Source organism: Ixodes scapularis, unplaced genomic scaffold (genome assembly GCF_016920785.2).
Source record: "Ixodes scapularis isolate PalLabHiFi unplaced genomic scaffold, ASM1692078v2 PGA_scaffold0__279_contigs__length_252992795, whole genome shotgun sequence".
Taxonomy (NCBI): Eukaryota; Metazoa; Arthropoda; class Arachnida; order Ixodida; family Ixodidae; genus Ixodes; species Ixodes scapularis.
In genome coordinates this window covers 88,623,624-88,636,183 of record NW_024609835.1, presented here as the reverse complement: position 1 = coordinate 88,636,183, position 12,560 = coordinate 88,623,624, and positions in this window count along the sequence as shown.

Here is a 12,560-nt window from a genome sequence, read left to right as displayed (position 1 = left end):
TCCAGCGGTTCCCCGACGTCGAAGGCGGGAAAGGACCAAGTAGATCCATTCCGATCTGCTGGAAGGGTGCAGTTGGAGGAGAAATAGGCTGCAGGAGTCCGGCCGGCCTCGTCGGCGGTTTCTTGCGTCGCTGGCACTCGTGGCATGATCGTGTGTATAGGTGGACGGTCTTGGGGAGCTTCGGCCAGTAATACTTTTCACGAATACGGGCCAGTGTCCGGCTGTAACCAAGGTGTCCGGATGTCGGGTCGTCGTGGCAGGCTTGGAAGATCTCCTCTCGAAGGTCATTCGGGATTACCAGCAACCACGGTGTGTTGTTGTCGCCGAAGTTCTCTTTGTAGAGTACACCTTGTCGGATGACGAAGGTCGGCAGTACTCGTGAGAAGACACGTGGCACGGTACTCCTGCCCCCTTCCAGGTGCTCGATTAATGCGCGCAGCTCAGGATCGTCCCGTTGACGTCGTGCCATATCGTCGGTGTTCACTGCTCCTAGGAAGCACTCGTCGTCATTGTCGTCGCTGCAGCCGGAAGGTGTTTCGACGGGGGCTCTGGACAGGCAGTCGGCGTCGCTGTGCTTGCGGCCTGACTTATAGACCACTGTCATGTTGAACTCCTGTAGTCGAAGACTCCATCGAGCGAGGCGTCCTGACGGGTCCTTCAGGTTCGCAAGCCAGCAGAGCGAGTGGTGGTCCGTGACTACACGGAACGGGCTCCCGTACAAGTACGGACGAAACTTCGTTATTGCCCAGACGACCGCAAGGCATTCTTTCTCAGTCGTGGAGTAATTTTTCTCCGCCTTGGACAATGACCGACTTGCGTAGGCGATGACTCGCTCGATACCTTCTTGCACTTGGACTAGTACTGCGCCCAGTCCCACGTTACTTGCGTCCGTGTGAATTTCTGTTTCCGCATCCTGGTCGAAATGTCCAAGTACAGGAGGAGTCTGGAGTCGTCGTTTCAGTTCGTCGAATGCCTGCTGTTGCTCCTCGGCCCATTCGACCTTCTCGGCGTCTTTCGTGAGATTCGTAAGTGGTGCGGAAATCCTTGCGAAATCCCGAACGAAGCGTCGATAATAGGCACAAAGTCCAAGGAATCTTCGCACGGCCTTCTTATCTGTCGGCACTGGAAATGCCGCGACGGCGCGAGTCTTTTCGGGGTCTGGGCGGACGCCTTCGTTACTAACGACGTGGCCAAGGAACTTCAGTTCGTCATAGGCGAACCGGCATTTTGACGGCTTGAGTGTGAGTCCGGCGGTCTGAATGGCTTGAAGAACAGCTCGGAGTCGTCTCAAGTGCTCGTCGAAGTCAGCTGAAAATACTACGACGTCGTCAAGGTAGACGAGACAACTCTGCCACTTCAGCCCTGCCAGTACGGTGTCCATGACACGCTGGAAAGTTGCTGGCGCCGTGCATAGTCCGAAGGGCATCACCTTGAACTCGTACAGTCCATCCGGCGTGACGAAGGCTGTCTTCTCTCGGTCCCGTTCGTCGACCTCGATTTGCCAGTAGCCGCTCTTCAGGTCCATCGATGAAAAGTATCGAGAGTGGCGCAGCCGGTCTAGAGTGTCGTCGATGCGGGGGAGTGGGTAGACGTCTTTCTTCGTAACCGTGTTGAGCTGCCGGTAGTCCACGCAGAACCGAAGAGTTCCGTCCTTTTTTTTAACCAGCACGACTGGAGAGGCCCATGGACTGCTTGAAGGTTGAATTATGTCGTCATTCAGCATCTCTTGAACTTGCTGATGGATCACCTCCCTTTCCTTAGCGGAGACTCTGTACGGCGATCGATGCACAGGGCGCGCGTCGTCCTCGGTAACGATGCGGTGCTTGGCAACCGCGGTCTGGCGCACCTTCGATGACGTCGCAAAGCAGTCGCGGTATTCGGCGAGGAGGTTAACCAGCTGACGCCGTTTAGGGTCCGGAAGCTTAGGGTCAATGTCGAGCTGCGCTGGCGACGTACTGTCTTGCTGGGGCGGCGAGGATTCGTCAGCAATCGCGGTGATTTCGGCGGGGTTTCGGAGTTTCTCGACGTGGCCCACGGCTGCACCTTTCGTGAGGTGTTGCGTTTCGTATCGGAAGTTCGTCACGAGGGCCACAGTCCGCCCATCCTGAAGTTCAGCTACTCCCCTTGCGACGCCTATGCCTCTTCCCAGGAGCAATTGGAGGCTTCCCTCGAGAAGAACTTCGCCACAGGAAGCTTCATCGATCCCGACAAGTACGAAAACACTCGACCGCGGTGGTAGGTTTACGTGGTTTGCGAGGACTCGGACCGTGGGTGACGTCGCTTGGGGTTCCTCCGCTGGTGGAGCTGGTTTTCGTAGCGTCAGCCGGTTTGTTCCGAGGTCGATGACGGCGTCATACTCGCAGAGAAAGTCCATTCCGAGGATAACGTCCCTCGAACAGTCTTGCAGAACGACGAACTTGACAGGGCACGTTTCACCGTGGATCTCGACGCGAGCAGTGCATCTCCCGACTGGTGTGATGAGATGTCCTCCGGCGGTTCGTATTTGGGGTCCTTCCCACGGCGTCATGACTTTTCGAAGGCGGCGGGAGAGCCTCCCACTCAAGACTGAGTAGTCTGCCCCGGTGTCCACAAGTGCCGATGCGTCGTGGCCGTCGATTATAACGTTTAGGTTGTTCGACACCGATGCAGGGACGTCGTTGTGATCCGTAGCGCCGAGAGAGTGGGAGCGCTCCGTCGTTCTTGGAGGCTCTTTACTACGTTCGTCTTCGGCAACGCCACCTCCAGGCGTTGCCGCACTTAGTTTTCCCGGCGACGCAGGGGAGACACGCTTTCTCGGCGGGGTCGTGACACTGGGGACGCTGAACGTCGTGGCGATGGGGAGCGGGCTCCACGGCGGAGAGACGACACTGGGGAGGGCGAGCGTCGGAGGTACTCCTCAATGTCGCGAGGGCGTTCGCCGTACCTCGGGCGTGGGTCGTTCGGGTGGAAACCGCGCAGCCCAAGTCGACGGTAGGGGCAGCTGCGGTAGATGTGGTCGGCTTCCCCGCAGTGGTAGCAGAGCGGGCGTCGATCAGCCGTCCTCCACACGTCGGTCTTTCGCGGCGCAGCTTGTTCTGGGTGGACGTGCGCCCGATCTTGTTGGCGTCGGGAATACTCCGGCGCTGGAGGCTCACGTCGGGGTGGCGCCGTATACTGGTGAGCTGGGGGCGATGGTCGTCGGGTAACTGCGGCGTAACTCAGCGTGGGCGGCACGGGAGTGGCGCCGACGAGAACTTCTGGCTGCAGCGCCTGATGAATTTCGTCCCGGACAATCTCGGCGACTGAGGCCGTAGCCGGGCTTGTGGCAGCAGGTAGCAGCTTCCTGATTTCCTCCCGCACGACGTCCCGGATGATGTCGCGGATGTCCGGGATGCTGCAGCTGGACGTCGAGAGGGCAGCGAAGCCGGGAAGTCTCTGGTAGTGCGAGGCCCGTGCGTGAAGGGCACGTTCGATGTTGGTGGCTTCAGTGATGAAACCTTGGACAGTGGTAGGCGGGCTCCGCACGAGGCCCCCGAAGATGTTTTCTTTCACGCCCCGCATTAGGATCTTCAGCTTCTTTTCTTCTGGGGCGTCAGGATCCGCGCGGCTGCTCAGTCGAAGAACATCTTCGACAAAGCTAACGACGCTCTCATTAGGGCCCTGAACCCTCGCTTGAAGGAGGTCTTCGGCGCGTTCTCTTCGGTGTTGGTTGGTAAATGTTCTTCCCAACTCAGCCTTGCATTGCTCCCAGGTGGTGATTGATGCTTCATGGTTCTCGAACCAGTTCCGCGCGGTTGCTTCCAAGGCAAAGTAAACATTCTGGAGGCACTGTTCCGGTGTCCACCCATTATGGCGAGCCACTCGTTCGTACTGTTGCACCCAGTCGTCGATGTCTTCGTGGCTTTCGCCGTGGAAGGGAGCTGGTGTCCGAGGAGCGACGGGTAGGTAGACGACGGCAGGAGCGGCGGGGCTCTGCGACTGGTTGGCCATCGGTGTCTTCTTCGGCTTGGGCTTGTCCAGCAGCAAACCGTACTCCGGATCTTCTCCCTTGGTGCGGCGGCTGGCCCGAGTTTCAGGTTCCGCGCTGAGTGGTCTTCTCACTGGGCCGGAAATCGGACTTGCACTGCGGTCCCTGGGAGGGGAACGCTGCACGGGCATGCGGTACCCCGCACCTCCACCAAAATGTCACGGGTGGTGACTAATAAACAAGAAATAAACAGGAATAAATAAACGTTTAATGTGGCGAACTTGTGCCAAAAATAAAAGGGTACAAAAGAAAGATAACAACAGAGCGTCGCGGGCGTCGAAGGCGGCGAAGCAGCACGATCAAACGCTGAGGCGAGACTGACTCGACAAGGTAGCGGGCGGCCTCTTATCTAGAGTGTGTCACTATCTCGAAGATTCGGCGAAAGCGGCTCGAGCGTCGCGTGATCGGGCGAGAATGAACACGCACTTTCTAGAAAACAAAAGCAGGAATAAATGATAGAAGTTACGTGCGGTACATGAATAGACGAGAACTTTCTGGGGGTCCGTGACCGAGCGTTGCTTTCTCAGCCCTGCGCGCGGCAATATTAGTGTAATTTTTTGTAAAAATTAAATTTATGTTGTAGGAATGTTTCCTCTGTGCTCAAATAATATTTGGAAAAACATTAATCGAACGTACACATAAACGTTGTGAAAACATTAAATTAAATTACATTAAGGACATTTTTCAAACGTTTGGGACAAACAAAAAAACAACAACATTATTATAATGTTTTGGTGCTACCTGGGATGGTATCAGAAGACAGATTACGAAGCCATGGCCGCATTTCTACAACAAATTGCTCCGTTTTCGGTGACGACCAACCCGGCGGAGGCATAAGCACATTGGCGACGAGGCTTCACCATATTTGAACGAGCGTGCAAGTATCACACCGATGATGAAGAAACGAGAACGTCGTTGTTCTTCCAAGTTGGCGGGACGGAGTTCAACGAGATTTACAGAACCCTGGCGTTCCCACCACTGGAAGATGGCTACGAAAGGACACTTACAGATTCTTCCACCCTGGAGGGATGAACTACTTGGTGGTCATTGACTACTGTTCGAAGTACATTAAACTCTAGAAGAATGTCTCGAGTGCACGGCAGCAGCTCTGGTGAACACCATGAAGGACATTACGCTCGGTTTGATATACCTGAAGAGATCATCAGTGATCGGGGTCCACGATTTGACTGCATGCTATTCACGACCTTCAACAAGGAATGGGACATCCGCCACAACCCACCGTCACCACTTTACTCCCGTTCCAATCGGTGAGTGAAGAGATGTGTACAGACAATCAAGGCAACCCTCCGTAAGACTACACAAAACGATCAGGATATCTTCGGAGTGCTTCTAGACTGCTGTTCATCCCCCCTGAACGGCCTTCCATCGCCAGCGGAGAAGCTGATGGGCCGTAGGATGAGAACACTTCTACCAGTTCACCCGCAACTGCTACGACCGCGGTCCCCACACAACCAGTACCAAAAGCAGCTACAAAGGTGCCAGAACCAGCAGCATCGTCATGGAAACCTATACAGTCCTTCGGGGCGTGTTGTGAAACTTCCAAGTCGCTTTAAGGAGTGACAAAACTGTCTACACTTTATCGTTTTTTTTTAACATTGCAGATTTTCAAGAGTTAAAAAAAAGGTCGTGTTATGTACATTGTTAGCCCGTCACTAGCGCCACCAACAGTGTGCTCAAAGAAGGACCAAGCCTAGGTAAGACACTGGACTACCACCGATCATATAACGAACCGATTATAAACACGTGCTCCCAGTAATCCGGTCTAATCATCATAATCCGTCCCAACATAGACATAACAAACTCCTTTGAACTTAAAGAGGATTACTGCGGTTTCTGTCGGACGTTCCGACAGAAACACTGGGGTAGCCATGTTGTTTGAATTCACTAGTGTTACTATTGTGCCTATGCTTTTTTTCCGCACTTCTACTTGATTAAAACCTGAAAAGAAAGCGGCAAGTTTAGGTTCTGAAAGAAATCAGTTTTCTATAAAATTAATTGCAATCTATTTTTTACTTGTTTTCTTGGCTTTTTATTTCACATGAGACCTAAACATTGAACCCTTCATTGAGGCTTGAGCATTAAATCGTTATATAAGAGCTGAACCTCGTAGGACTTGAACATTAAATCCGTCTTGAAGTCCAACGCACAACCTCGGTTTTCCGTGAGGTCCTGACAGCTGCAGATTCTCCCCACTCTCGTCGCTACTCTGGACAGGTCAAGACTGCCACAAGTAGCGATGCGAAAATATATAAAGAAAGAGAGAGAGCCCGCTCTGCATGTTTTCATCTCGGATGGGATGAAACGCCTACACAGTCGGGATATCTTTCTTTAAAAATGCAGTCATAGTACGGGAGCGCGTTCGTTGGCGCATCCTCAGTACCGATTAAGCGCACACCTCATCGCTTCGAAAGTGCCATAGAAAAAAAAAAAAAAGAAACAGAATGGAAAGTCTTGGGTTGCCAAAGGCATGGTAGCGCTTTTTTGGACGAGGACAAAAGAAAGACAGGACAGACACGAGCGCTGACTGCGACTATTTAATCAACATGGAAATGAGGCATATATACACGCTTCGATCCTATCAATCAACCAACCCCAGGCCTAGCCGCCACTTGCATGAACTGCACCTCCTTATCGAAAAGGTCGATAGATGCAACGCTGACACACCCCAGCCCTGCCCTTTTTATCTCGTCCGCTTCGATAATCTCCCTAACAGTTCTATTTTTATGTTTAGCGAGTACGGAGCATAAGTCGAACAAAGGTTTGCACCCGCAGTCATGGCAATGCATTGAAAGGTGGCCATCCCGATAGTTTTTGATGTTTAGACTATGTTCTCGGAGCCTATCGTTCAGGCATCTCCCAGTCTGACCTACATATTTCTTACCGCATGTTAAGGGAATCTGATATACCACACCCTCAACACAAACGACAAACGGATTTCTGTGTCTAATCACACAACCCAGCGAGGCTTTGCGGAAAGGGTTCGTAAAATGACTCAGCCTGGCTAGCTTCTCTGGCGCAGAAAAGACCACCTTAGTGTTTATGCGGCTTGCTATTTTCTTTAGGTTATGCGCCGTCTTGTGCATATAAGGCACGACTGCAATCCTTTGTTTACTCCTGGCCTCTTCTGGACGGGTAATGCCCTTTGCTCGAAGCCTCTTAAGGATCACCTCGGCTACCGACACCAGTACAGCCTCCGGGTAACCAGCCGCCAACAGACGTTCAGACTGCTCCTGGACACTCAAATGTGTCACATGGTGACATGACTTATGAAGGGCATTCTTGAAGCACAAATTAACAATCCCTCTCTTAACCAGTTTTGAGTGGAACGACTTAAAGGGCAACACCGCTTAATTTCAAAAATTTTGAGATAGTGGCCGATTTTGCTTTTTGAAGCACTCAAAAACAATCCCAAATCCTTTGTTTCGCGAAAAATAAAATATTTTTCGTGTAATTTTACTCTACCCATGATCACCAACCGAAACCGAAACGGTGGCAAAGCCGGACAACATTGTATATTCGGCATCACTAAGCATGTACACCCACGTGATATACAAGGGGAAGAAGGAGCTCCCCTCTTATCAGGATCCTCCTTTGTGCCTCCTGGATTAGCACAGGCGTCGCTATTCTCCCCCCAGAAGATTATAGAGGATTAACCCGTCACTCAAAATTCTTACAAAAGCAGCTTCCCTCTTCGGGGAGAGCACGGCGCTGGCGCCACCCGTGCTCTCCCCGGAAAAGAAAACAAAATTGAAAAAAAAAAAAAAGAAAACAAAAAGAGGCTGTACATGCTTGATGACGTCGCGGACGTGCCGGGAGAAGGAATTTGAAGGAAGCGGAAATGCAGCCGGGCAGTGTTGTCTGGCCCGCACGTCTCATCCAAAACCAGCGGATTCGCGCTTGTCAAACTTTGACAGCGATTTTAATGAACTTCTAGGCGGAATTCCGTCGTAATATTTGCCATGGGGGTTTTGTAGAGGATAACAAAGAGAACTGTATAGTTTTGCACTACTGGAAAAGAAGCGGAGTTGCCCTTTAAAAGGCAGCAGGGGCTTGTTGGCTCTAGGTTGATACATCCAACATACATGATTCTCGACGAAAGTAAGCCTGATGTCGAGGAAACGAATGACACAATCTACGGGTACTTCATGTGTAAGTTTCAGGGGATGAAGGGCATCACTAAACATAGTTAAAGACTATCCACCACCGAATGGAAATGTGTCAAGTCGTAGTTAAGAAATACTAAAAAATCATCAACAAATCTAAAACACTTCCTTACGTTAAAATCGCTCAGGCAGTCCGAAAGGACTCTGTCATGATACGCTAAAAATATGTCACTTAAAATTGGCGCTAGACATGAGCCGATACAAATACCTTCCTTTTGTAGGTACCTGTCTTTGTTCCATTCCGCGAAAGTAGACTTAAGATAAAACAAGAGTAGATCTAAAAAGTCATCCACCGTCACGCCCACAGCGCTCGTGTCTGTCCTGTCTCTTTCTTTTGTCCTCGTCCAAAAAAGCGCTACCATGCCTTTGGCAACCCAAGACCAATACCAACTAGCCCAACAGACAGCTTTGATAAGAATGGAAAGGGAGTTAAAGCGGAGACAGCAAAGCTTAGGTGAGTTACACTCGCCACCTCAGCGTTGTTCGTACTGCGCATGTGCAAATGCTTCAGCTCATGCGAATCTGGTTTCTGCGCACGTGCATGCAGTGCCCACACTGGAAACGCAAATTTGCTTGTAAGCAGCGTGTTGGTGAGTGGCAAACTACTGTGACAGAAAAGTGTTAAGGTCAGTGCTTGATTAACAGTTTTGAGGCTGGTTCTATATTAGCGTTAAAACTGTTATACTCTATGTGCGAACCAGGCTTTAGATACTCAGGTCTTGCGTCGTATTGTTTGGCAAAGGGATTGATAATAGCGCTGTCGCTTTTATATTAACAAATTTAGCCATATATGGCCTATAATTGCGGCTGTGTCATCCACGTTTCATTCTCACTGAAGTTGACGGTTATAATCAGTTTTAATAATTTTTGATTAACGCGTATACGATTAAAAGGACCAGAAAGCAGTAGGGTATTTTCCTGAAATTCTTAGACGAGTGCCTTGCTCGTTCCTTGTTTTCAGAAAAGAAGTTTAAACAAAAATGTACTCAAATTTTGCATGCTTCGTGTCTTGTCGAGTGATGTTACGAAAACCCTCGACTGTGACGACGCAGTCAAGAGATTGTTATAAACGTTATCATTTCCACCTATATTCGATACATGCAATTCGATAAACTAATGATCCATTGATCACGCGTCAGCTTGTTAATCGATCGATTCGCACCTTGTTAGCCTGAAGGAATTTCAAGACCCCCGCCATGAAATTTGATTTAGACGTTCCCTTCTGTTCCAAGAAGCTCAGCATGAGGGCCTCGGTGGGATGCGCTCGCAGTAGCAGAAGTGTGTCGTTCCCTTCGGGGAGATGGATGGCTGTGTGGGTCCGCTGGCGCTCGTCCAGCAACCGCTTCTCCTGGAGGCGGTAGGCGTCGTAGTCTGGGAGCTCAGAATATTTCCTCTTGAGGCTCGGAAACTGATGAGGTACGGTGGCCGACCAGGCCCGCTCTCTCGGGGTCAAGACTAGCAATCCGCCAAGAATGGGGAGGTGCATGCCAAATAGTGATATGCTGAATCCGCCCATCCCCCGGCTAAAACGGTGAGGACAGTAAAGTGAGGACTGGTAAGGGCGGCGGCCGCCTGATGCTACACAACGGAAACTGCGAAACACCTCGTTCTTGTCGTCGTTTCCGCAATGAATGACTTTCAAAGATCACGTGCCGAACGTGTAAATCGCAGTGAAGCAAGCGACGGCAATAAGCCTGAGCTCATAGCTTTGGCAGTTATTCCATGTTTTGCGATAGTTGCAGCTGAAGTGCGTCCTTTGGCAAGGCAAGATGCTCGTACTTGTGGCCTTGACTTGCATATAATCGATCAAGCAGTTAGAGCAACGTAGTAAAGCACGTGATATCTGTCCTGCAGTGTTCCGTCTATGTTGTCGTGGCGCGCTCGTTGCCGTGCCACGTTCGTGTGCGGCGGGCTCGCGCACCGAGCGCAAGCACTGCGCCATTTGTTGAAAACACGGCAGTCACGTTTCTACCTCCGACGTGGTCTGAAGTGTTGTTTTTTTCCACGGTGTCCTTGCTTGGTGCCATACCACCGCCTTCTCGTTGTCCCGCGCGCCACGTACGCCACGTAAGCCTTTTCATTTCTGCGCAGGCCTTCTGAGGCTCTGTCCTTTGCTTAGCTTTGCGATATCCTTACCCACAGTTTCATAGTGGCCATCCGTGACCATGGCGACGAAGATAGGATGGCTTTGCATGACTCTCTGAATTCCTTCGAAACAAATTGTAAACCGTCGTCTGTCGTGATCTTTTGCGGCAGACCCTCGCTGGCAAAGACAGACTTTAAAACTTTTATGACTGTGACAGTCATGGCGTTATGGGCTGGTGCCACTTCAGGCCATTTGCTGTGATAATCTACCAGCGTGATGAGAAATGACTCTTGAGCAAGAGCTCGTTTGAAGGGACCCACGGTGTCCATACAAATTTATGCCCATGGACAAGTTGGGAAGTCAACTGGGTGAAGAGCTGCAGGGGATGCCTTTGCAGGCTTGTCTTGGTTTCGACTTTTGGACTTCGGTTTGGCATGTTGGTTAATCTGAAGCCACCAATACAGCTCTTGGATAAAACTGGTGGTACGCAAGACGCATTGGTGTGCTTCATGTGCTACATCATCAACCTGATCACGAAGAGTGGAGGGGACGACTGTCTTCTCCCCCTGAAGCAACAATCCATCCATGACTGAGAGTTGGGTCGCTGAACTCGTAAAACACAAAGTTGGGGCCGAAGTTAGCGGAGTATGCTGATTGGACTCTCGCGACGATGGTGTTACGCAGGACGAGATGTCAATATTTTAAACTATCGGTGTTCAAATTTCAGCCAGATTGTGAAACACAAAGTCGTAGCCAGCTTCATTGAAGCGCGAGCGAGTAACACGGTGGGACCAGAAGATTGAACGCTGCACTGATGACGTCGCGCCCGTGTTTGAGTCAATGCTGTCATCCCTACGCCGCGTTTGAGTCAATGCTGTCTAGATTGTCCCTAGGCGGGCTTCGCAGGGGGGGGGGGGGGGGGGGGGGGGGGGGCACCGGTGCACGTGTTCCCCCTGGTGAAATACGGCGGGGGGGGGGGGGCAGAGCCCCCCCTTCTCCGGGCCCCGGCCATGATCCTTACTGAGGCGCTGTTTACGTGCCATGTAACGAGCTTCTATAGTAGTGGCATGTAAACAAAATAACGCCCACGTTGCCTTTATTGACAAAATACATGGGAAATGGAGAAGTTTTCAGCCTGACCCCCCCCCCCCCCCCCCCCCCGGAAAATGGAAAGTCTACGCCGCTGATACTCAGCAAGATCGCTGTCTGTTGAAGTTATCGCGGCGACGACAAAGTGACGTTTCATAACTTGGGGAAGGAGTCGTTTGGGGATAAAATCATCGCTTCGGAATCAAGGCAAAGATTGAACTCTGTGATACTGTGGAGCCGTGCGCGATGTATGCGACGCTAGAGAGGGTCACTGAGAGGCGGTGTGGGTATGGAAGTCGGTGGTGTTTGAGAAATGACGGGGCGACGGGGGATGGCAAGAAAAACCGGGGGAGGGGAAATAAAAACGCGTACGACCAACACACATGAAAAAGAAACCAGCGGTCAGGAAGTGCCGTAGAAAATGTCCAGGAGACAGTGCGGGGGGAGGGGGGGGAGGGGGAGAGGAAGAGGGGGGGTGATGGTAGTGAGGTGTGATATCCCTTTCCCTGAAATGTCTGGGCACTATATAGGAGGCTATGGTCCGGGCTCGGACGATTGCCTGCCCCCTACAGAGTGCGATTTTCAAAATAATGCTTCTAGGGATTCTGGAATGATAACGGTTCGCGTTTCATGAACTCACGAGCGACCATGACAGACTACACAGCGAGAGGCTCGTGCCAGGGCTCGTACTGTGCAGGCGCGTGGAGTGATGTCATTTTATGGTTCTTACCCTTGACGTTAGGTTTAATATTGTTTGACAGAATGCCCACCCTAGAGTTTTTGTGTAGGCTCCCTACGGGGGGCTCCCGTAGCCTCCCGTAGGGAGCCTATACAGCAACTCTAGCCCAGACCAGCGCGAAGCGCGAGGCGAAAGCCAGAGCTCTTTATTATCTTCTTCTATGAGCTGTGCCTATGTACAACGAGACAACAGCGCTATATAAGAGTCTGTCTCACATCTTCCCTTTTCTAACAAGGAAAGGTCAGGTGGCATAACGTTTTTGGTTGAACAACCAAAATGGCACAGTCTGAACGGGCCTAAAGTGTGTCGCATTGCGGCGAATGGACGCATCTCCAGTGTCTATCCAGTATGATCTCTGCTTCTCAGCTGAGCTGTGGACAGTACCGAACTTCTCGAGGTTCACAACCCAGACGTTTGCGTCGATGTTAAAGTCGGGAACATCTCGTACACGATGGC